Below are 26,901 nucleotides of genomic sequence, written 5' to 3'. Positions count from 1 at the left end.
TTGCAAACAGACATGTTAGCTAAAACAAAATTGCAAACACGCGATAATACACACAACCTTGTAATCCGAGTCATCCCAGGAAGATGCGGATTCACGTACCTAACCTCTAATGAGGGAGAAACGGTACCAATAGCTTACAAATCACACTTGTACTCACAAGCTGAAAAAACATTCAGTCTCGCGAAAAATGTTGTAAATGCGGTTCAAACAGCTGTAGCAAAAGAAAGAGCCCAGGCCCAAGGCAGACGGATTACTGTTTTAACAGCAGAATCAGCCTTCGAGGCTTTAACAAGCCCAGGTAATTTAACTACCGTGGCATTAGATCCAAAATGGATACAATGGGAAAATTCTCTTGCTACAGACAAAGTGAAATACTATTGTGACCCGGAAATGAAAAAATTGAAATATCTAACATATGAAAAAGAATATCCTCTGCCTGACGACATTCTGCCCATACAACTTTACGCCTGCGTAATATACACAAACAGTTATGCAGAACCCTCAGTTTGGGAAGAACAAGCCTATAACGCTACGTGCGAGGTTGTTAAAAACCGGTGGCGCGGAGGTAAATTGAGACCTCTGGTAACAATGTCAAAATCTGTAAAAGACAATTCAGGTCAACAAACTGAACTAATAGCTTTGAAAATGGCGCTAGATATTGCCGATCGCGAATTCCCAACACTAATAGTGTGCGATTCGCATTACTGCGTCAAATCATACAATAATGACTTGCAGAAATGGGTTCAAAACGGTTACAAGGATGACACAGGTGCCACAATAAAGCAAAAATCGCTTTGGGAACAAGTAGTTCTGTTAAAGAACTACAAAAGACTCACGTGATACATTCACTGAGTCATGAACGTGATGGCGTTCACGTTACAGGGAATTCATTGGCTGAGACAGCCACAGCGGAAGCAACTAAACCGGCTTCCGTAGCTACAAAAAAAAGCGTTCAGAAAAATACATAGACGGGGAAACCATGCTGGCGGTAAAAACGTCATCAAAAGGCGACTGTGCAGCACTACCCATCAACTATCCACTCAATTATACATACATAATCGATGCTAACTCCGTTCCTTTTGCTCGAATCCCTGGAGTGGGGGATAGAGTGATTCCAAACACGAACAGGAGAAACTTATTAATAGCAGACGCACACATGGGGGAAGGTCTAGGGCATCGAGGGATCTTGAAATCTCTGAGAGAATTACAATCAGAATACTGGTGGCCGGGAATGAGCCTGCAAAACTACAAATTTGCATTTTACTGTCAAAACTGCAACAGAGATCGCAGTGGCGTACTGCCCGGAGTATTACCATTGCCCTTCTTTTAGATATCACAAGAATATCAATACGAAATACCCAGAAAAAATGCGTCTCATTAATATTATTTAAGACTAGATTCACTTAAAATGTAGACCCCAGCTCTCGGCTGACGCCAGAACTGTTATAAAAAGATTTGCGAGTCTTTATCGGCACATACGCAATTGGCATGCTACACTCTGACCAGGGTCCTGCTTTTAGCTCTCGAGCTTATAAGGAGGCCATGACCAGCATGTTCATTGCATTGCGGTATTCTCACCCCTTCCATCCTGAGGGAAACGGGCTTGTGGAAAGAAAAAACCGAGACATAAAGCAATCTATAACGGCAAAGGTATTAGGTACGGGTGATGGGTGGGTCAAACATTTAACAAGTGTCCAACGTAGTCTTAACAATCTGCCAAGAAATTCTCTAAAAGGTTTCAGTCCGTACGAACTATTGTTCGGGACTAGAATGCATATCCAGGACCTCAATAGTCAGACTTCAGTGGTAGAATGAAAATGCTTTGATATCAAAGATCGTTTGGCTATTTTACAGGACTTAAATGAAACAAGAAAAGACCTGAGCAACATAAAGTTGAAACAACAGCCAACAGCCACTGAAGAGAAACCACCTGTCCCAGCAAGGCCTGTCTGGATTCCAAAGATTGGGGATCTGGTCAGAGAGAAAATCGCGGTGAAGAAGGAATTTGGGCTTTCTTACAGAAAAGCAGTACCTTTCTTAGCTGTCAACGGAACAAGATCAGTTGTACTACCGCCTCTTGCTGGTAAAAAGGAGAACCAAGTTGTATCGATCGACCTGGTTAAACCACAATCATGTGGCCAATAATAAGTAGTAGGCCAAGTGGACTCCCAAGAAATAGCAGAACACCAAAGTTTGCTACAAATCAAGAGGTTCAAACTGAGAGACTAATCACATTTGATAAACCTACAGTGAATCAACAAGGACTATACAACAAAGCCATGGAACTTATGCCTCTTAAAACCCAAATTGCAACAATTCGTCAAGAAACACCTGTCTACAACGATGTAGCCACAGACTATGCTAATGAAACAAAGAAAAATCCAGAAGCAATTCCAACAATTGACAGAACTGCATCAGGCTACTTCATCAATTTCGATGACTTTTCTGAGGATGCGAGTGAACCTGAGGAACAGCCAACAACAACAAAAACTTTTAAAGACAAAGCTAAAGAACTCTTTCATCAACTACAAGAAACCTATCTGATTTCCCCATGGATTGAATTTTGGGTGGTGATAGGTGTACTTTTCCTCCTGCTTTGGCTCATCATGGTGCTATGCTTGGGACACTTCATTGAGGGAAAATATATTACAATGGGCACAGCAAGCCAGAATATCAACCTGGTCCTAAAGCCACACAAGTCTTCACACATCGAGAAAAGAGAACTTTCTTCAGTAAACTTCACAGCCAATCCGATACCCGGTGGGGTAGCATGGGACAAAACAGATTACGAAATATATGGCCCGGTCGAGCTCTTGAAGTATCCTCATCAATTTAAGGTTTCATTAAGTGACTTTGTAAAACCGAGCACATTCTCTGATGATTGGGACTTTGAAAGTATTAATGATATGATTTCAGACTTAGTTATGTCAGCAAAATTTACAGAACATGAACAAGGTTCATCAAATTATGAACAGATGTACTGCTACAACCACTATGCTAACCATTATTTGCATAAATCTGCTCAACCTAGAAATGTTTTTAATTTTAATCAATGGAAACATTGTGCAACTCCACCAAAAGGCAGTTCTAAAACTTTTTATGATAAATTCCCATACTTCTCAGGGTTTAACACAAGTGAAGCAGAAACGTTTTATTTCAAACTGTTAAATAAGACAGGAATGAAAACCATGCTGACAAATACAAAATTAATCTATTCAGAAACATTTTTTTGAAAAAATAAATACATTTGGTTTTGATTTTTGGAAAAATAACATTGAAACAAAAACCATCTGGGGTACCAAAGATTGGCAAGTCCAAGGTATAGAATCATTATTCAGAGCCTGCGTGATCCCAGAACAAATTATATTTTTGAATGACACAATTCAACAAACAACCTGTTTTGGCCTAGCCAAAATTAAAGACTTAAACAAACCGTCTATTCCAAAGCCAACACCTGACAGTAATAGCACTACAGATGTTGAGATAGACGTATCCCATAAACCAAAACAGAACACATCCTGATTGGAAAAAATGGTTGATCTGGCCCACAGACAGAAATAACTGTCAAGATAGATTCCTGAACAAAATACAGGGGTTCAAATTGACCAGGCCAGACCCTAGATACTCCCAGAGACAACATCCAGGGATAGTAACAACATTCAGTGTAGGAAAACTCTGCCTTGAATGGCTACAGACATCCACACTGGCAGAAATTAAGCAACACTTAACTTTACTTAAAGAAGGTGCTGACTTGCGTGATTTCATTATGGGACCACGCAAACAGCGGCAAAAAACGTTTCATAGCAGCCTCTATATATGCAGCTTATAACGAAGCTTGGAAAGAAACTCAAATTGAAACAGCAGAGAAAATACGGGAAATTGACCGTATTAATTTGGAAAAATCACTTTCTGTTGTGGACAATGGGTTAATGACTCTGTCTTCCAGAATATATTCACTGGACAGTATTGTATCATCTGCAATCGATACAATAGAGCAGGACTTACTAATGTTACAACATGGTCAGTCCCAATTGCGTTCTATTGTACAGCTTGGCTGGACGTTACAAAATCTGCGTTCAGGCTACGTGCCTTGGCGTTTAATCAACACAGCGTCATTATTCTCTATCTTTAACCTTACTGATACACAAATCAGCTGGGCACAAAAAGGAGCAGAGTATACAATTCTGAGCATTGAAAAACTTGAGAGATTACCATTGACAATGTCAGAACGACCTGTCATCGAATGGATAATACACGGAATCATAACTATTCCGATAACAACTTTCCAATTTCGATACTGCCAAAAGTATATACAGGCAGGCCAGTATGAAAGGTTGGGTAAAGGATACATTAAGTCATCATGGAAATTACCTTACACACACACATGTTATAGTGAAAAAGGACAGAATGTATTTCTTAGTGGTAATAATTGTGAAAAATCACTAAGTGGTATACTTCTGTGTCAGGGTATAAATCTACATGGGGCCTGTGAGGGGACTTCAAATAACCTTTCATGTCACCAGCTTGGCACACCTGCAACTCGAATAGAGCCATTCTTTAGACGGCTTTCGAACGGGAGCTACATTCTAATTGTGGACCACAGATGTTGTGGCTTGATGCCAGGAAAAGCTTATCTTGTAAGCGTTTCGTCCATGGTCACTTGTTGTATGCAAGTATTGTATCCGAACGACACTCCAGACAGGGAGGGAAAAATTTGGCCCAGTTTGAAAATCTCTTCTATTCGAATTGATACTTTAAGCAGAATGAAGTCTGTTCTTCTACAGACGCCTGTGCCCTTGACGTCATCAAAAGAAACGTATGATCTCCAGGTTGCAAGGACAACAACAGAGATACATGCACTATTATCAACAAATTGCCCCTTGCATTTCGCAGAAATGCTAAACCAAATCTTAAACATTTCAGATACGAATGGTATCCCAAGTGTATTTAAGACAATTTTTTCGGGACTGTTAACACCCTTCAAAGCAGTCCTGGGCATCTTTCCTAATTTTGTCCATTCGGTCTTTGGCGGCCTTCCACTCCTGTTGGGACTCGTAACAGGCATTTTATTTTTGATACTCCTGCTTCGTTATGGCAAGCCATGTCACAGACAAGACTCCAGCAACAATGGAAGACACGATCCTAGCTATACGCTATCGGGACCGCATAACTAAAGTCCTTGGATTAGCCCGGTTAAGAGATCTGAATATGACCTGGTTTCTTTCATTCAGACCCATCTGGCAGAATTGTATCTTACCTGTGTTAAGATGTATGCTGTGCGGCGAAGAATGCGTGTTAGACGTCTGTCTCACACTACAATCAAAAGTACCATTGGATACAGATACTTTGCTAAGTCCTGTAACGGCTCATGCATCGTGTTGTCCCCAGCGGTTACCTATCCTGATGACGGCATTCGTGGAAACTTCACCACTGCGATTAAAGGGTAGTGAAGTGCAAGATGAGAGCAGCATCAACCAGGTACGACCTTCTGTGAGCAATGCTGATCAATACATCAATGATAGCAATCATTCTCACGACTGCACAGTTGCGGCATTTTCCAACTTGGTCGAACTTTCACCTGAGGCGGTAAACTGCTTTTTTTGAAAGTCTGTCTGAAATGATGTTCTCCCCTGAACAAAAAGAATAACTTTTAAGCAAACGAGCACTCAGAGTTCCCTGAACTCTGAATTTGGCCTTCAGCTTTGAAAAACAAAAGCTTCTGGAAATATTTCGAACTGTTTTGGCTTCTTCCCCTGAAAAACGAAATTATTTTTTTTCCCCGATTCCAAAATATTTACCTTTTTTTTTTGGCACTCATCTTCTGCTTAAAGTAGAACTATTCTTAGAGAACAGAGCTTCTATTTTTAGGAACTCTAGAGACAATATATTACCTCAGCCTCTAGCATATTTACAAATAACTGTATTTATATGTGATGAAATGGTCTCGCACTTTTCTTTTCTGTATTAAGAGCCATTTCATGTGTAATTTTCACAAAATCATTCCGCTGATATATATGCATCCTATTTTATGAATGATTACTCTGCTTGAGATACTGTACCTATACTCATTTTACGTGTATTTCGCATATGCCATTTCAGATGCAAAAAATGTATTTTGGGGTGGATCGGTATACACATGCACCGTTAGATATGTTTACTATTGCTTAGTTTAGTAATTATGGACATGAATTCGTGGAGTGGGTGTAGTGTGTTTATCTAGGTACCTGAATCAATATTCCTATTCTTTGCCTTTGTCTGGTTATAAATCAATAATATCCCTACAACGGCATAGAAACCCTTTTCATAATTCAGTCATAGCGCATGCTGTCACATTAAGCAAGCCTATTCCTCCAGCCCCCTAGAAAGCACACCGAGTTCTTAAACAAATCCAAGCCTCCAGCAACCTGGGAAATCCCCGCTACTGTTGTTTTGATTTCGTCCAAGAACTCATGTAAAACACTGTAAGAACGACCAGTTCTTAGTGACATCTTTATTGACGTCTTATGTCCAGCCTTACGTCAAACCCGGCACCTTTCAGGTATAAATATACCAACGTTGCCTTAAGCAAAGACACGGTGGTGATGAATCTGGAGCAGCTACTACTTGCCCGAGAGCCCAGCTGATGCGAGAGCCCACGGACGCTGCCCCTCCCTTTTGACGCGCTGAGAAAGATGCTGTCTTTTCTCTTGCCGAGAAATCCAGCCTCCGGCGTTTCCAACTTACCCTTGCGGGTGACTGGGATACCGAGTCCTGAGGGAGAGATACCAGCCCTCCTGCCTTCTAATACCCAGGTACTGAACCGACTAAACCCTTACAGAGAATTCTTGAGTCAGATTCTTGGCAAAACAAACTTAACTTAAACTGCTACTTACTTACTCCTTCCCACGTATTAGGCTTAGGTCAGGTACACCGGGGTAGGCGTAGTTAGAAGCACCAGTTGAGTATGATTAGTCAATGTATATATGTATGTATCTATTTTATCCATTTTAAAGTATCATATGGCTAAGAAACCATATCAATGCTTTGACAGTATTATTTCATAATCCTGCTTTTACTGTATGCACTTTACTTAACTATAAGTATTGCAATTGTAGCAATTCATTTCTCTTGTATGAGGAAAGAGACTGCTCAATAAATAACACCTTTTATTGAAAACGCCCGTCTCTCTTTTTCTCTGTAATCTGGTGAAACTAAGTACGCACTTATTGACTGAGTGAAATAGCTGTCTTTTGTTTTCACACGACTCTAGAGATACACTCTTATTCAGGGAGAGCAAAGTTGTCATGTTTTATGGTTGTCAGAAACTAAATCCCTTCTTGTCTATCCAGGGAGGTTAAACTCCTCCTCGCTTATTCGAGAAAGTTTCTAGTGAACTCTGAGCTAGCTGGCAAAAAACTTAAGTCTAATATAGTCAGTAGAGACCTAGTTAACCTCAGTCCTACGTCTACACTGCTGAATATATTATTCCAATGCGCAGAGCCTATAGGAACTACACTATAGGTAGTCTTGCTATCATAAGTCACTTTGAATAAAGAAGGGTGGAAAAGTCCTAATTGGCATTTAGAAGGCAGAGAGCTGGTCGCATGTCCAGAAAATGTTTTTTTCTATCCACTGTAGATTTGGCAAAGTCCTCTGCAAAAAAACAGGTTGGATCCAGACCATAAAATGCATTCTTTGGTCCTGGCTTCTTTGTTGACTTATCCTACGAATATTCTAAGAAATAAACGATAAATCCTCTAAGTTTTGTGAAGATGGTGGAGAACGGGAGGAGTGACCAAGTCTGTGTGCCTGTTGTATGTTTAAGAGAGGGGAGGTAGAAAGATTCAAGACCTTAAGAAGAAGTGATTGAAAGAAAGATGTGGGGTCCGTGCTCTCCACTCCTTCAACCAGACCATAAATGCGAAGATTATTTCATCTGTTGCAGTTCTTCATGTCTTCACCCAACTCTGATAGCAGATAGAGAGTCAATGGCTTACCTGACACCCTGGCACAGCGTACTGTCATGAGCTCCTTTTCAGACCAGGATACCAGCTGAGAACCCATGGGCATCAGAGTACAGAGAGGTTACCAGCTGATGACAAAACTATAATGCAGGAACATAAAAGGAGGAAAACAACAGAACCAGAGGACCAAAGAAGGGACACAAGAGAAATCCTAACTGTCTGTTAACTGGAGAGAGAAAATAAGATGAGTAATGGATGTGATATCAAATGAAGTGGGAAACCACAGCAACTACGCAACACATCACCAGGCCCCTGCTCCACTCCTGAAAACTTCCTCTTTCAATAATACCCCAGAGGAGATCAGACTATCCAGGAATTGATTTGTCTAGAACAGAGTAAGAAAGAGTAGAGTGCACTGCAAACAGAACCCCTGACTTACCTTTCTCATCCCAGTACTCCTGCCACGACTCTGAATGCCGACAACACCGCCCTTGGAAAGAATAAAGACAAGGGGTTAATACAACCAAAAGGGACTCTCCAGCTCAGGAAGAAGGTGGCTCACCCGAACCAGGGACCAACCAGGGAATCCATGCGGGGGAAAAAGGATGTATTCAACCCATGAGGCATGCACGTAGATGGAGGGTGGAGCTGAGGAATCCTGGAAGACGCTGAGGGCAGTGGACCAAGGAAAACGCTGACGGGCAGAGAGGAAAGACCAACTGGAGAAGCCTGTTCGGGAGAAATGGAGGGTGACACCAAAGCTCCAGAGGACTGGAGTGAAGAGTGGAGGACGGCCCCGGGGGATGCCTACACGCTGCCGGAACTCAGGAGAGTTGCAGCATTTGCGCTACATGCTCCGGACAGGGGAGGGAGTCTTGAGGAGGCTCAGAGCAAATGTGGGTCTGAGAAGTGGTGCAGACTATAAGAGGAGGGAGGCAAGAGTGCTGCAGAAACACTTTAAAGAAAAGTGTTTTTCTTTGTTTGTTGTATGTGTGCTATCCTTAAGTGCTATATGATTATCCTTCAAGTTGCATGTCTATTCACTAAAGCACAGAGAAGGGGAAAGTACACCAACGGATCAGAAAAAGGGTATGCCAAATAGCTAACAGTGGGCAGGAGATAAGGAAAGCCTGGTCAATTTTATCTTTTGCTCCTCATCTTCACATTCATTTTTGTTTCCTTTCTCGTGATTCATTTCGATTTGCTTAGATTGGAAAAGGGGAGGGGTAGAGAGGAAGGGAGAAGCATAAAAACCCAAGGCAGTGAAGTTACCAACCTAACTATCGGGGACCTCACCTCTATTACCCCCAAAGCCTAAAGCTCAGGTGTTTTCCCTTTCCATCACTCCTGGGTGTGGAGATGGATACTATCCTAAACCTCACTGTCATAAAATCAAGATACTTACTGCCACCTTCTTCTTTTTCCTGAGCCTCCTGGGGACATCCTCCTGGAAGAAGACCACGCTAAAAGAAAATAAGAAGGGAAGAAGTAGCCTAGAGGAAGAAGACTCTTACTGACAATCTTTAATCTGTCCACCCCCCTCCCAAATAAAGCACGCCAAGATTGAGAAGCACACATTAAGCCTCCTCAGTTCTTTTTCCACCCGTCACTCCCACAAACAGTATTTGCAGGAACCCAATTTTCAAAGCCCATTCCTCCATACTCTGCAGGCTCTTTTGACTCTACAGTGACTCAATGTGAGTGAGCCTTCTTACTCTTTGCGACCACCGGGCACTAACTTAAAAAAATAAACAAATGTATTTGGACAAAGGAGCTTTTCCTGCTGTCATTGACTCTGTGTCCACAGATCCAGGAGTGACCTCGGGATACACAGCTTGAGACCGGATGTCTGCCCATTTAAGACCTGTGCTTCAGTTCCAATGTCCTGTAAATAGAAATATTGAAAGGCCACAGAAGGTGGCGAGATCATGAGCATTGAGGTTGATGTGCAGAATGTGGTCTGCATGGCTGTTCTGCAAGTTATGGATTATGGAGCTCCTCACACCTTGTGTATGTCAATGTTTTTTTCCCCATATCAATTCCTATGGATTAGCACAGCAATGATTCTTGTACAGCGGTATTGCATTTTTGAACAGTGGTTCACATTGCCCTCATATATTTATTAACCCAACGATGGTTGCTGCACTGCAGCATTGGAGTTTGGGCACAGTGATTCCTGTTTTCCTCATACATTAGCAAAGTCATGGTTCCTGCACTGCAGCATTGGGGGTTAGACTCAGAAATCCATGTTACCCGTCTATGTTAGCACTTTCTGCACTGCAGCACTTGGGAGTTAGACACAGATGAACATGGCATCCTTCTATGGTAGCACTTCCTGTACAGCAGCACAGGAGGTTAGACACATAGGTCCATGGCACCCTACTGTGTCAGCAATTCCTGAACTTCAGGAGTGGAGGTTAGAATCAGAAGTTCATGGCACCCTTCCATGTCAGCACTTCCTGCACTGCAGCATTGGGGGTTTGATACCAAAGTCCATGGCACCCTTCTATGTCAGCACTTCCTGCACTGCAGCATTGTGGATTGCACAGATATCCATGGCACTCTTCTAACTGAGCACTACCGGCACTGCAGCATTGGGGGCAGGGGGGTTAGACACAGACATGGCAGTCTTGTTAATTAGCACAGCAGCACTTCCTGCACTGCAGAATTGGTGGTTAGACACAGAAGTCCATGGCACCCTTCTATGTCAGCACTTCCTGCACTGCAGGACTAGGGGGTTAGACACAAACATCCATGGATCCCTTCTATGTCAGCACTTCCTGCACTGCAGCATTGGTGGTTAGACACAGAAGTCCATGGCACCCTTCTATGTCAGCACTTCCTGCACTGCATGACTAGGGGGTTAGAATCAGAAGTTCATGGCACCCTTCTATGTCAGCAGTTCCTGCACTGCAGCATTGGGGATTAGACACAGAAGTCCACGGTTCCCTTCTATGTCAGCACTTCCTGCACTTCAGCTTTGGGGGGGGGGGGGGGTCCGACACAGAAGTCTATGGCACCCTTCTATGTCAGCACTTCCTGCACTGCAGCATTGAGGGTTAGACACAGATATCCATGGTAGCCTTCTATGTCAGCACTTCCTGCACTTCAGCTATGGGGGGGGTCCGACACAGAAGTCTATGGCACCCTTCTATGTCAGCACTTCCTGCACTGCAGCATTGAGGGTTAGACACAGACATCCATGGCACCCTTCTATGTTAGCACTTCCTGCACTGCAGCATTGTGGGTTAGACACAGACATCCATGGCACCCTTCTATGTCAGCAGTTCCTGCTCTTCAGCTTTGGGGGGGTCCGACACAGAAGTCTATGGCACCCTTCTATGTCAGCACTTCCTGCACTGTAGCACTGTGGATTGCACACAGTCATGGCATTCTTGTTAATTAACACAGCAGCACTTCCTGCACTGCAGCACTGGGGGTTAAACACAGACGTCCATGGCTCCCTTCTATGTTAGCACTTCCTGCACTGCAGGATTGGGGGTTAAACACAGAGGTCCATGGCACCCTACAATATCAGTACTTCAAGCACTGCAACATGTGCGGTTAAACACAGACGTCTATGGCACACTTCTATGTTAGCACTTCCTGCACTGCAGCATTGGGGGTTAAACACAGACGTCCATGGCAGCCTTCTATGTCAGCACTTCCTGCACTGTAGCACTGTGGGTTAGGCACAGATGTCCATGGCACCCTTCTATGTCAGCACTTCCTGCACTGCAGCATTGTGGATTGCACAGATGCCCATGGCCCTCTTCTATGTGAGCACTTCCTGCTCTGCAGCACTGGGGGTTAGACACCAACGTCCAAGGCTCCCTTCTATGTTAGCACTTACTGCACTGCAGCATTGTGGATTGCACACAGTCATGGTGTGCTTGTATATTAGTACAGCAAAACACACAAGATGATGGACAGAATGTTGCACAATGGCAAAACATTCACCCCCAGTCACAGATCTGGGTTTAATCCATCGTTATTTTGCTCACCAAGCCACCCCAGTTCAGACATGGCCATATGCAAATCAGTCTTAGCCCTGTGCCTCATGGGAACAGTCCAGCCCGAACTGCCAAGCCATGTCTTCCCTGGACCGGAATCAAGCATCCTAGGACCAGTTTATGGCTATCAGCCGTCTTCAGCCAGAATAGCTTGACTCCAGTGGCATAGTGAGCACGGGACCCACGTCTGGGCATACCCTTCCCACATAGGGTGAACAGTAAAACACACAAGATGATGGACGGAATGTTGCACAATGGCAAAACATTCACCCCAGTCACAGATCTGGGTTTAATCCATCGTTATTTTGCTCACCATGCCACCCCAGTTCAGACATGGCCATATACAAATCATTCTTGACCCTGTGCCTCATGGGAACAGTCCAGACCGAACTGCCAAGTCATGTCTTACCTTGACCCGAATCAAGCATCCTAGGACCGGTTTCTGGCTATCAGCCTTCATCAGCCAGGATAGCTTGACTCCAGTGGCCTATTGAGCATGGGACCCACGTCTGAGCATACCCTTCCCACATAGGGTAAACAGCAAAACACACAAGATGATGGGCGAAAGTTGCACAATGGCAAAACATTCACCCCCAGTCACATATCTGGGTTTAATCCATTGTTATTTTGCTCACCAAGCCACCCCAGTTCAGACATGGCCATAGGCAAATCAGTCTTGACCCTGTGCCTCATGGGAACAGTCCAGACCGAACTGCCAAGCCATGTCTTCCCTGTACCGGAATCAAGCATCCTAGGACCGGTTTCTGGCTATCAGCCTTCATCAGCCAGGATAGCTTGACTCCAGTGGCGTAGTGAGCGGACCCACGTTTGGGCATACCCTTCCCACATAGGGTGAACAGCATAATACACAAGATGATGGACGGAATGTTGCACAATGGCAAAAGATTCACCCCCAGTCACAGATCTGGGTTTAGCTCCTTCCGTGACCATGACGAGCTGAGCTCGTCATGAGGCATGGTGTTCGGGTGCTCATGACGAGCTGAGCTCGTCATGACCGTTGGAACGCTCACACGCGGGGCTAATTCCCCTGCTGTGCTGAGCGTTCCATTAAACGGGCGCGGTCATGACGAGCTCAGCTCGTCACGAGCACTGTGGCGCTGTGGCGCTGTGCGCGCCACCCCGCCCCTCAGCACAGCGGGGGAATTACCCCCGCTCTGAAGGGGTTAATCCATCATTATTTTGCTCACCAAGCCATCCCAGTACAGACATGGCCATATGCAAATCAGTCTTGGCCCTGTGCCTCATGGGAACAGTCCAGCCCGAACTGTCAAGCCATGTCTTCCCTGGACCAGAACCAAGCATCCTGGGACCGGTTTCTGGCTATCAGCTGTCTTCAGCCAGGATAGCTTGACTCCAGTATATTAGTACAGCAGTACTTCCTGCACTGTAGCACTGTGGGTTAGGCACAGACGTCCATGGCACCCTTCTATGTCACCACTCCCTACACTGCAGCATTGGAGGGTTAGACACAGACATCCATGGCTCCTTTCTATGTTAGCACTTGCTTCACTCCAGCATTGGGGGTTAAACACAAACATCCATGGCACCCTTCTATGTCAGCACTTCCTGCACTGCAGCATGTGCAGGTAAGCACAGACGTCCATGGCACCCTTATATGTGAGCACTTCCTGCACTACAGCATCTGCGGGTAAACACTGACGTCCATGGCACCCTTCTGTATTAGCACTTCCTGACCTGCAGCGTTGGGCGGTTAGATACAGACATCCATGGCACCCTTCTATGTCACCACTTCATGCACTGTGGGTTAGGCACAGACATTCATGGTTCCCTTCTATATTAGCACTTCCTGCACTGCAGCATGGGGGGGTTAGACACAGACGTCCATTGCACCCTTCTATGTAAGCACTTCCTGTACTGCAGTACTGTAGGTTAGGCAGGGATGTCCATGACTCCCTTCTATGTCAGCACTTCCTGCACTGCAGCATTGGGGGTTAGACACAGACACCCATGACACCCTTCTATGTCAGCACTTCCTGCACTGTAGAATTGTGTATTGTGTAGGAGAGTAGGGTCTGCTATCCTATGGTCACCCCAAATTTTTGCTTTTTGCTTCACTGGTTTATGACTTAATGTGGCTGTGGGCCTGCTAATCAGACCCACAGCCTGCTGTTCTCTCTCTAAATTGTTACCCATGTACTTTAGGTGCATAACGACATTGGAACTGGTTCACCTTATTGGCCCCTGTAACAGTGTACCCAGGTACCCAGGGCATAGGTGCTTCCAAGGCCTACCAGGGGCTGCAGCATGTATTATGCCACCCCTGGCCTGGCCTCCACATTTGACACAACTGGCTGATCACTCAGCTGGGGTAAGCCGGTGTAACCACCCCTTACTTAGGTGTAGTATGCCTATACCTAACCTAAAATGGACACATATGTTCCTATCAGTCACTCCTATGGAAGGCCTCATCAATCCTGGAGGCAGAGTGCTTGGAAATATGTGAGATAGTGCTCTGGCATGAGCTGAGCCTGTCTGCAGCTTTCGGAACCATGTCCTTTAGCTGTTTCATGATACTGCCATACCATATACTCTTAAGTGCATTATAATCCTCGCGGTTAAATGCTATCTTGGGTTTGGCTTTATCAAAACATGTCGAGTAAGGTGTCATACGAATTGGAATACTACCCCCTCGCCAGTTCTGGTGACGGGGGTAGCATTCCACCCTTCTAGAGGGACACGACATGTACCTAACCTGAACCCCGGTTAAAGTTAAACAGAGCCTCAGCATCACAAGATGGATGCTGCCACCGCAGACACAAGTCTGACCTCCTGTTGCTGGGAGTCCTTCCAGCGAGGGCAGCTTGGACAAAGGGTTTCCTGCCTTGGGAGGTGCTAGAACCACCCCAGACAGGATTTTGTGTATTGGGTAGGACAGGGCTGAATAGAATCAGACATGCCTGGGGCACACAAGGTGTTCCTGTGCATAGGCCAGTTCAAACCGGTGCTGGGGCCTTCCAGCCCCAGTCCTGGCGCGAAACTGGACAAAGGAAAGGGGGTGTAACCACCCCCCTTCCTGGTTCCACCCAGAGGAGGGACCAAGTAGGTGATCCGGCCCCCCAGATTCGAATAAGAGTGGGAGCTGTGTCCTGAGACTTCAGATCATCCTGAATCAACTTGAAATACAGAAGAAGACTGGACTTCGACATTCTGCTGCTCAGAAGACGGAAGAGAATCTCCCTTGTGGCCAAGGAGTGACCACCCTGTGAACACAGGCACCAACCAGCAACTCGACGTCTGCTTTGCCGCTGCCTCCCGCCGGAGCCCGAGCCCAGAGCCTGACAAGATCCAGACTCCCAGACTTCTCACAGCCCGATCCACAGTCCCGGCAAAGAAGGGACCCGTGGAGGCACCGAGAGACGTGGGACCGGACCTCTTGAAAGACCCCCGAGAAGCTGACTGCACAGCACCCGAGGCACCCTCGATGCTGTGCTTTGGGGTTTGAGAAGCCCCAACCTCGAGCAGCCCTTGCACCGAAGATCAGCCCCCCAGCATCTCCACGATCTGCGTGGGGCCCTTTTGCACCGTGCCACTTGACGCGCCATCCCGGCCACTTGCCACGTGGCTAGCGGCCATCTTGGTGACGAAAACGACAAACTACACCGCTGGTCTGGTTGCTCCAGATTGGCCCTTGCTCCCCTGAAAAAGAACACCCGCTCTGACCTTGCTGGTCCGAGTGAGAAGCTTGAATCACTTCCTGCGTGGCTCGCTTTAGCCAAGGCCTGTTTGCTCCAATCAAGTTGCCGACACCGCCATCAGCAAGAGCCTACGTGGGACAGCGCGTGACCCACTCCTGGACGTCCTTGACCTCTTCGTGTCCATGTGGCTGCAGAGACAATCTTCACAACATCACCTGTTTGCACCCGACATCGCCTGGTTCCGTCCTGGTTCCACGGTAGTCACTGGCTAGTGACTTTGAACATTGTCCCCTCTGCTTTCAGGTCTTCACCTCTTCAGATCCACCCTTGGATCCACCGGAACTCTTCACGTCGAGCCGCCTGCAGCATCTTCAGCTCCAAGCACCATCGACCTGCGTGACGAAACCCGACACTACTTCGACCCTATGCACCCGCTTCCTGTGGGTGAGGTAACTCAGCTCCGCCAGTGTTCCCACACTGGTACACACCTCTAGTGTCTGTGTCTGAAGTTTCATCCTTCTAGGTCACTCGGAAGGTTCCTTAATAACTAACTTTGTAACTTTTACGCACCATTGACATTGCATTGGTATTGCGTGCGCTTTCCGCACTGCACCCGAGTCCCGCGGGCCTTTCCCGACTTCTTCACTGCTAGTCCCGATCAGCTCCAGCGATTCCCCAGGCCCTAGGCCTCTTCACTTTCCCCATAGTGGTTCTTATACCACTATTTTAGTATATGGTTTAGGTGGCCCCTAGGGCTCATCCATATTCGTGCAACTTTTGTGTATTTAAACTGTGTTTTGTTTTAACGCATTTGCTTCTGTGCTCATAAAGAGTATAGGGGATATTTGTAGAAATAAATATATATATATTTTCAATATATATCTGTGTGGTGTCCTTTCATTTGGTATTCAAGGGGATTGTGTATGGTAAAACAGCTTGCTTCAAATGCCTTTACAGAGTTTAGCCTAAGACTGCTTAGTCCATGCTACCCCTAGGATAGCTTGTCTATAAGGTTGACTTTACAACCTGCACCATAAGGGTTGCTTGGCATGGTACAAGGTGATCCCTAGAACTAGTGAGCATCATATACCAGGCCAACTTCTCACATTGGTGAGCAGCGGATTGGGATTTGAGCTTGCTGTTGTTTTACCATTACAATCTTTGGAAATATCATTTGAAAGATCATACCGGTACCTGATAGGTACACTAAAACAAGACTAGATATACTTAAGTTCTACTGAACTTAGTTGTTGTAGAGGATAGGGAGTAGCACACCCTGACTACAACTACTAGATAGGGTTTGTAGGAAAACACAAGTGTAGGTAGATTGCAACACATCCACCACACTAGAGCAATGTCTGGAGCAGAGGGATCCACTGGACCCAACTCTGTTGAGAGTGACCCTCCAAGGGCACCATCCAAATTTGCTATCTTTCCATTTAAGGAACTGAGGCAACTGTGTTCCATGAGAGGAATCAAAACAGGTCCTACTCCTACAGCAGGACACCTCAGAGAGCTGATAGACCAGTCTGAAGCTCTAAAAAACTCCAAACCAGGCCCCTCAGGGACTGGTGAGGAAGTTTCTCCTTCTGAAGATGATAACCCTGATGCCCCTGCCCCTGTCATCCAGATAGATGAGGAAGACCAGACCCCTGGGAATTCTCAGCCTGAGGAAGAAGAAGAGGGGGAGGAGGTGGAAGAAAGTGAGTCTGATGATGATAGAGATAGCCAGGTGTTAGTCAGCAGGCTTAACCAGGCTAACTTAAGCTTATTTGGGACTGAAGGTGGGTCCAACCCCTTCAGACCCCCAAATGGACTTAACCAGGAACAGAGGAGGAGGAGGAATCACTCAGGTGAATCCAATACTTCCCATGTTTCTAGAGGTTCTCATGGTAACTCCAGAAGGGAGTTGACTAGCCCTCAGAGAAGGGAACATGAGGCCAAAATGAGAGAGGCTGAACTTAGTATCCAGAGACAAGAATTAGAAGTTGCCCTGGCCAAAGAGAAACTTGCTAGAGCAAGGCAGCCTAGAGAGAGTGGGTTAGAACCCACTGGTTGCAGCACTATCCCTAAGGATAAAGACAGGTCCTATGACAATAGAAACCTGAGTAAGATTGTGCCCCCCTACAAAGTTGGGGATGATATCCACAAATGGATGACTGCACTTGAGAGAGCTTGCAAAGTACAGCAGGTCCCTCAGGAGCAGTGGGCAGCAATCTTGTGGCTCTCCTTTGAAGGTAGAGGCAGAGACAGACTCCTCACAGTTAGTGATGGGGATTCTAGAAACTACCTGGTCCTGAAGAGTGCTCTGATTGATGGGTGAGGCTTAACCACTGAACAGTACAGGTTAATGTTCAGAGATACCCAGAAGACACAGACTCAGGACTGGTCTGAATTTGTTGAATGTGCCACTAAGGCTCTGGGGGGCTGGTTGCTGGGAAGTAAGGTTACAGACTATGAAGGATTGTACAATTTGCTTATGAGAGAACAGATTTTAAATAACTGTCAGAACCAGCAGTTGCATCAACATTTGGTTGACTCAGATCTAACCTCTCCCCAAGAATTGGGAAAGAGGGCAGACAAATGGGTTAGAACCAGAGTTAAGCAAAAGAACCGGAACCATAACCAGGGTGGTGACCAAAAGAAAACAGACCAGAAGGGTGGGGAGCAGAAAGCTAAAGACCAGAAGTCTTCAACAGGGCCCCAAACTAATACTGAGGGTGGGTCCCAAACTTCCAAGAAGAAGAAGAAAGAAGGTCAAAGAAAACCCTGGTGTAGCTTTTGCAAAAACACCACTCACTGGACAAGTGATTGTAAAAAGGGTGGAGCCCCCAACACTGCAACCCCTAAGGCACCTGCACCCACTAGTATAGTTGGCAGTGTTGGTCCACAGACTAAGGGGGTAGTGGGTATCACCTTGGGAACTGAGGGAGATTCTGACCTAGTAAGAATCCCCACACAGGCTGTTCTGATTTGTGATGGGGAGATTGATTTTCCCCCTACTATCAGTCCCAATAATTTGGGCAAGTACAGACAGACACCTTTAATTAATGAAAAAGTGGCTCAAGCATACAGGGACACATGTGCCAGTGTCACTATGGTGACGCCTAGCTTTGTGGACCCTGGACAGTACCTACCAGGTGATAATTACCTGGTGACCAACGCCAGCAATGTCACTACTACACATAGTGTGGCAATTGTTAACTTTTCCTGGGGAGGGGTAACTGGCCTAAAAAGAGTTGTGGTTAGTGCTGATCTCCCAGTAGAATGTTTGTTGGGCAATGACCTGGAGAGCTCTCTATGGTCAGAAGTTGAGTACAGGACTCATGCAGAGATGTTAGAGATATCATAACATGTCCTTGCTGTGACCAGGTCACAGGCCAAAAAGTGCCTCTCTGAACCTCAGGTCTTGGATCCTGGAACAATGGACCAAGTGTCTGTAATGGTTCTCAGGCAGGTTCCGCAGGAGCGCCAAGGATCCGATGAATATTCCACAGCCTTCCCCTACGGCCTTCCGACTCTATCAAACACTAGAGTACCGAGAGGCTCGCCAGGGGAAAACAGGGAGACAAAACAAGGAAAGGCGGGAAAAAAATATTCTTCTTGGTTGTAGACTTCTGTGTGTGTGGACATGCACCTGGCCTGGACCTCTGGTGGGTGTAGGAGCTAAAACCAAAACATGAATTACTAACCCTCAGTAACATACACAAAAGAACAACAGTCACCTCTACAATAAATGTGTACTACATACCAATGGTAATTAAACTTTGCTGGCATATAACTGTGGATTGGTGACAGGGGTTTGGTTGAGCTAAGGTGGAGGAACAAACAAGAAACACAATAGCGATTACTCGAGGTGTACTGTGCACTTATATAACACTGTTCAGGATTATAGAATTCTTACTTGATAACATGTAGAAGACTCTTAAACAAACATCTGTATCGCAGTAGAGTACACCAGAATCAGAAGGTAACATTCACGTAGAACTAAATGTCTGAGATACAAAACAAACATCTATTAATTCAAGTATGGCTTTATAGAGATAACATAAGAGTAGCGCACTGCGCTGTTACCGTGATTCTGGGAGATGTGGAGATGTATCTTTCACGAGTCCACGCAAGTACAGAACCCACACACAGTAAGTATGGCCAGGAACACAGGAAGTGAAGGAAGATGATAATGACCAAGAAGGAAACAAATGGCGGGTAAGGGAACCACCGGATGGCGGAGACTAAGCCCGGCCGCCGGGTGGAGGGTAGGAATAAACAAGGCTAAATACCTAAAGAATCCCCTGCTAGGCAGCGGGGAACAAGCCCGGCTGGTATGCGGAGCAGGTAAGAGAAATGGCGGACTGGGGAAGTAGCAGCCCGGCCAGACGGCGGAGTACAGACCCGGCCGTCGGGCGGAGCCAAGGGAAAAGAGGAGAGGTCAGTGTACTGCCCGGCCGGACGACGGAGCAAGACCCGGCCGTCGGGCGGAGCCAGCAAGACCTAGGGGAACACTGACACACTGCCCGGCCGGACGGCGGAGTAAAACCCGGCCGTCGGGCGGAGCAGTCAAATACAAAACGAGGCTCTTAGACAAGTTCCAGTTCTCGGAACCACAGCAGGAGCAAGTAGAAAGCCTCAAAGCAGAAGAACGGAAGCGAGCCCGTTCAACACTAGGGAAAATCCGGAAATCAGGCAACAGGAAACAGGACAGGAATTGCAGTAACGGGAGCTTGACGCAAGGACGTAAAGCGTCGCTCCAAGGGCTCTAATTGCTTATGTAGGGGTTTCTTAAAGGGACCGCCCGTTTGCGGACCTCGAGGCATGACAGCACACTCCCCCCACAACTCCCCTCTCCTGGTTTGGGTTTGTCAGGATGACCTTGGTGAAACAGACGAATCAGACGTGGGGCATGGATATTAGTGTCAGGTTCCCATGTACGCTCTTCTATTCCGTAACCCTTCCAGTGCACCAGATACTGCAAGCCCCTTCCTTTTCTACGGGAATCCAGAATCTCCTCCACTTCATATTCATCCGAATCTTGGAGGTTCACAGGAGCTGGTCTTTGGGGCAGTTTGGTACCTGGTTCAACCGGTTTCAACAGTGAAACGTGGAACACTGGGTGAATCCTGAAAGAGGGGGGAAGTTCCAGTTTCATGGCCACCGGATTTATCATCTTCACCACCTTATAAGGGCCAATGTATTTGGGGTTGAACTTGCGTGGACCCCTCAATGCTATATGTTTTGTGGAAAGCCATACTCTATCTCCTGGAGTGTAAATGGGTTCTAGCCTCCTGTGTAAGTTAGCCCCTTCTGTGTACCTCACCTTAGCCATATCTAGACAGTCGATAGCGTTCTTGTGTACCTGTTGTAGTTTCTCTAGTCTGTCAGTGGCAGCTGGATTGGATCCATCAGTAGGGACTACTGAAGGCAATAGCTTGGGGTGATACCCATAGGAACAAAAGAAAGGGGTTGTGTTGATAGAGGAATGCGGACTGTTGTTGTATGAAATCTCGGCTAACCATACTAACTCATCCCAATCACTCAATGAATGTAATACTTGATTTCGTATGTATTGTCCAAACATTGATTGACCCTTTCTGTCTGTCTGTCTGTCTGCGGATGGTGACTTGAGGACAGTCGGACATCGATTTGGAGCATGGAACAGAAACTCGTCCAGAAACGTGACAAAAATTGGGCACCCCTGTCGGAAACTAAGACGGAAGGGACCCCATGGAGTCTGGTTATGTGCTGTAAAAATATGGAAGCCAAGCTAGCTGCTGAATGGTAAGCCTTGTAGGGGTACGAAATGGGCCATTTTCGTAAACAAATCTACCACTACCAGTAGCGTGTTGTTCTTCCTCTTAGTTACTGGTAACTCCACTATGAAATCAAGTGACACCGTATGCCAAGGGCTAGGAGGAGAAGCTAACGGCATGAGCAGGCCAACTGGGTTAAGGTGAGAAGCCTTAGTTTGGGCACAAACGTGACATGTCTTCACATAGGTCTCTATATCCTTAAGCATACCAGGCCACCAAAACCTCTCTCTCAAGGCCTTGGTGGTCTTCTTTATTCCTGGGTGTCCTGCCACTGGATGTGAATGATACCACTTCATAACCTGTTGTTGTAAGTCAGTAGAAGGTAGCACCACTCCCCCCTGTACCCAGACTAAACCCTCTTTTGAGATCATGTCTTGGGAACCCACCAACGTTGTCATGTCCACTGCAGCCTGGCTACTCCGAACCTGTGCTATGAAATCTTCTTCCTCTGACGTCCCTCCTACAATACTAGTTCTAGGGATGATGTATGGTTGTTCGACTACGTCCGTAGGAACTTCAAACCCTAATCTTGACAGTGCATCAGCCTTGCCATTCTTTCTCCCGGGTCTGTAGTGAACTGTAAAGTTATATTCGCTAAAGAATTGTGACCAACGTAATTGTCTCATGGAAAGTGCCTTAGCGGAATTGATATATTGTAGGTTGCGATGGTCCGTATATACCACAACGGGATACCTGGCACCCAGTAAATACTGCCTCCATTCTTCGAATGCTTTCTTGATGGCCAGTAATTCTTTGTCTCCCACTGCATAGTTGTATTCAGCAGGGGTGAACTTATGGGAGAAATAGGCCACCGGATGACATTCGCCTGACTCCGTGTCTATTTGGGACAGTACTCCACCCACTGCCACCTGTGAGGCGTCTACCTCCACCACAAAGGGAAAGGCCGGGTTCGAATGCCTCAAAACAGGAGCGCTAGTGAAGGCCGTTTTCAGCAGGCGAAAAGACTCGGCTGCTGCTAGGGACCAAACGAAAGGGATTCCTTTCTTCAACAATGCAGTGATAGGTGCCACAAGCGTAGAGAATCCTTGTATAAATCTTCTATAAAAATTGGCCAATCCCAGAAAACTTTGAATCTCTTTTATTGTACGAGGCTCTGGCCAGGACAAGACTGCTTCCACCTTAGCGGGATCCATGCTGAGACCCCAAGGAGACACTATATAACCCAAAAAGGGGACCTCCTGTGTATGGAAGTTGCACTTTTCTAGCTTGCAATACAAACGGTTCTCTAGTAACCGTTCCAACACGTTGCGTACATGCTGCACATGTTCACCCAAAGATGAAGAAAAAATCAGAAGATCGTCGATATATGCAATGACGTATAGATCCAGCATTTCTTTCAGGACCTCGTTTATGAAAAACTGAAACGCTGCAGGAGCGTTGCAGAGCCCAAAGGGCATCACAAGATACTCGAATAGCCAGAATTTAGTACAAAACGCGGTTTTCCATTCATCTCCCTCCCTGACTCTCACAAGATGATATGCGCCACGCAAGTCCAGCTTGGTAAAAAACTTGGCATTGCGGATTCGGTCAAGGAGGGAATTGATCAGAGGCAATGGATAACGGTTTTTTATCGTGACAGTATTCAACTTCCTGTAGTCAATACAGCACCGAAGACCTCCTTCTCGTTTAGGGATGAAAAATAGAGAAGAGGAGGCCGGGGAACGGGAAGGCCTTATAAAACCCTTAGCAAGCATGTCGTCCAAGTAATCGCGTAAATATACATTCTCCTTTTCGGTGAGAGCATACACTCTGCTACATGGAATTCTTGCTCCCGACTCTAGGTCTATGCGGCAATCATAAACCCTGTGTGGCGGGAGGATCTCTGCTTCTTTAGCATCAAAGACCGAGTGCAGATCTTGGTAACACGAGGGTAGTTCAGTCTTGTTCTCATCACTACTGCTACACAAAGAAACCATGTCAGCTACTGTTCCACCTATTGGTTCCCCTGGTTTAGGTGGAAACGTTATTGTCGAGGTTTCCCAATAGATATTAGGGTTTTGGGCTCTGAGCCAGGGTATACCTAGGAGTACTGGAAATTGCGGAAAACAAATAAGATCAAAACTTATGTCTTCGTGATGTTCGGGGTCTATAGTCATGTGTAAAACAGAGGTATGATGTGTCACAGGGCCTGAGACAAGTGGGCTACCGTCAATGGTGGTGACATGACTGGCTATCGCTTTCGGTGTACAAGGTAACAAGTTTTCTTTGGCCCATTCTTGATCCATATAATTCCCTGATGCCCCCGAATCAATCATTACTAACGCATGTAAACCATGTGCTCCGCTAGACAAAAAGGCAGGCACATACATGTGATTTGTTGGGGTGTTTCTATAGTCAGAGGAAGAGACTGTTAATCCTAACCTACCTGGAGTCCTTGTCTCGCAGGACTCCAGGCTTCCTAGTTTCCCGAATACTTAGACTGTGCGGGTTTTACAGGACAATCTTTCAAAAAGTGGCCTGCCTTCCCACAATACAGACACAGTCTGAGTGTTCGTCTTCTATGTCTTTCCTCTTGTGTGAGAGGTCCCCTCACTATGCCTATCTGCATGGGCTCACTCTCGTCATTGGATTTCTCCACGGTGACCTTCTTTTCTCGTAAAGGTAGATATCTTGCTTCATGTTTACCCTTCTCTTTCTTTCTTTCTTGTTGTCTGTGATCTATTTTTACCACTAAATCAATGAGTTCGTTACATGATGTAGGCAGATCTACAATCTGTGATAAAGCATCCTTCAAGTCATCTCTTAGGCCTTTGTAAAACATCGTGCCACGTTTCTCCTCTGGCCAGTGGGATTCAACTACAAGTCTACGAAAAGAAGTAATGTAGGACACGAGATCTTGATTGCCCTGTTTCAAAGCCAGTAATTCTGTATCTGCAGACTGGGTGTATACATGTCTATCAAAAAGTTTTCGAAACTCCCTCCTAAATGCGGGGTAACTGTGTAGCAACGGATCATCCCTGTCAACTAACGGTATGGCCCAATCTGCAGCTCCCCCACTGAGGTAGGAAATTACAAAAGCTACCTTAGCCTGGTCAGACGGAAAACATGCAGCTTTACAGGAAAAATGCAGCTGACACTGACTAAGGAAGGCGGCACATCGTGCCCCGTCTCCGGAATACCTTTCAGGTGGTGCTAAAGGTAGAGAAGGGGGTGTGGTTACTTGAACCACCGATGTGCTTCCCCCAGTAGCTCCAACAGACTGTTGTCGCTGTAATACATCCACTCTAGATATCAATGCTTGGGTCTCTACCTGTAGATTCCCCAACATACTAGCAACATCAGCCAGGGATACCGCATCGAGATCCATGACGCTCGGGCAGAACAAACCACGTGGGCTTTACGTTCTGTAATGGTTCTCAGGCAGGTTCCGCAGGAGCGCCAAGGATCCGATGAATATTCCACAGCCTTCCCCTACGGCCTTCCGACTCTATCAAACACTAGAGTACCGAGAGGCTCGCCAGGGGAAAACAGGGAGACAAAACAAGGAAAGGCGGGGAAAAAATATTCTTCTTGGTTGTAGACTTCTGTGTGTGTGGACATGCACCTGGCCTGGACCTCTGGTGGGTGTAGGAGCTAAAACCAAAACATGAATTACTAACCCTCAGTAACATACACAAAAGAACAACAGTCACCTCTACAATAAATGTGTACTACATACCAATGGTAATTAAACTTTGCTGGCATATAACTGTGGATTGGTGACAGGGGTTTGGTTGAGCTAAGGTGGAGGAACAAACAAGAAACACAATAGCGATTACTCGAGGAGTACTGTGCACTTATATAACACTGTTCAGGATTATAGAATTCTTACTTGATAACATGTAGAAGACTCTTAAACAAACATCTGTATCGCAGTAGAGTACACCAGAATCAGAAGGTAACATTCACGTAGAACTAAATGTCTGAGATACAAAACAAACATCTATTAATTCAAGTATGGCTTTATAGAGATAACATAAGAGTAGCGCACTGCGCTGTTACCGTGATTCTGGGAGATGTGGAGATGTATCTTTCACGAGTCCACGCAAGTACAGAACCCACACACAGTAAGTATGGCCAGGAACACAGGAAGTGAAGGAAGATGATAATGACCAAGAAGGAAACAAATGGCGGGTAAGGGAACCACCGGATGGCGGAGACTAAGCCCGGCCGCCGGGTGGAGGGTAGGAATAAACAAGGCTAAATACCTAAAGAATCCCCTGCTAGGCAGCGGGGAACAAGCCCGGCTGGTATGCGGAGCAGGTAAGAGAAATGGCGGACTGGGGAAGAAGCAGCCCGGCCATACGGCGGAGTACAGAGCCAGCCGTCGGGCGGAGCCAAGGGAAAAGAGGAGAGGTCAGTGTACTGCCCGGCCGGACGACGGAGCAAGACCCGGCCGTCGGGCGGAGCCAGCAAGACCTAGGGGAACACTGACACACTGCCCGGCCGGACGGCGGAGTAAAACCCGGCCGTCGGGCGGAGCAGTCAAATACAAAACGAGGCTCTTAGACAAGTTCCAGTTCTCGGAACCACAGCAGGAGCAAGTAGAAAGCCTCAAAGCAGAAGAACGGAAGCGAGCCCGTTCAACACTAGGGAAAATCCGGAAATCAGGCAACAGGAAACAGGACAGGAATTGCAGTAACGGGAGCTTGACGCAAGGACGTAAAGCGTCGCTCCAAGGGCTCTAATTGCTTATGTAGGGGTTTCTTAAAGGGACCGCCCGTTTGCGGACCTCGAGGCATGACAGCGCCTTCCAAGACAAGGAACAGGAGGGTAAAGGCTGTGCCTTCCCAAATGCCTACAAGTGAGGATTAGCCTTCACAGGAAGATGATTCTGAGACCCCTGAAGGAACTGTCCCTATAGAGCTTGAACCTGATCAGGTTGAGTTTCTGGGGACAGGGGGACCTTCTAGGGCAAACTTGGGGCAGGCTCAGTTATCCCGTCCCTCTCTTGAACCCCTCAGACAGCAGGCTGCTGCTGAGGCTGCTGGGAATGCTCAAGGTACCCATAAGGTCTATTGGGATGATGGGCTCCTTTATTCAGAGGGTAGAGACCCCAAGCCTGGTACAACCAGGAGGTTGGTCATACCTCTGCAATTTAGGGGCTTCCTGCTTACCTTGGCACACAATATTCCCTTAGCAGGACACCTAGGCCAGAACAAAACATGGGACAGACTTGTCTGTCACTTTCACTGGCCTCACATGTCAGAAGATACAAAGGAGTTTTGTCGCTCCTGTGTAACCTGCCAAGCAAGTGGCAAAGCAGGTAGTACCACAAAGGCCCCCCTGATACCACTACCTGTGGTGGGGGTGCCCTTTGAAAGGGTAGAGATTGACATTCTTGGACCAATGGATCCCCCTACAGCATCTGGGCACAGATTCAAACTGGTGGTGGTGGACCATGCCACCAGGTACCCAGAGGCAATTCCACTTAGGACCACAACAGCTCCTGTTGTGGCCA

Source organism: Lissotriton helveticus, chromosome 10 (assembly GCF_964261635.1).
Source record: "Lissotriton helveticus chromosome 10, aLisHel1.1, whole genome shotgun sequence".
NCBI classification, from domain to species: Eukaryota; Metazoa; Chordata; class Amphibia; order Caudata; family Salamandridae; genus Lissotriton; species Lissotriton helveticus.
The sequence above is the reverse complement of the archived record's forward strand: the minus strand, read 5'-3'. Positions refer to the sequence as shown.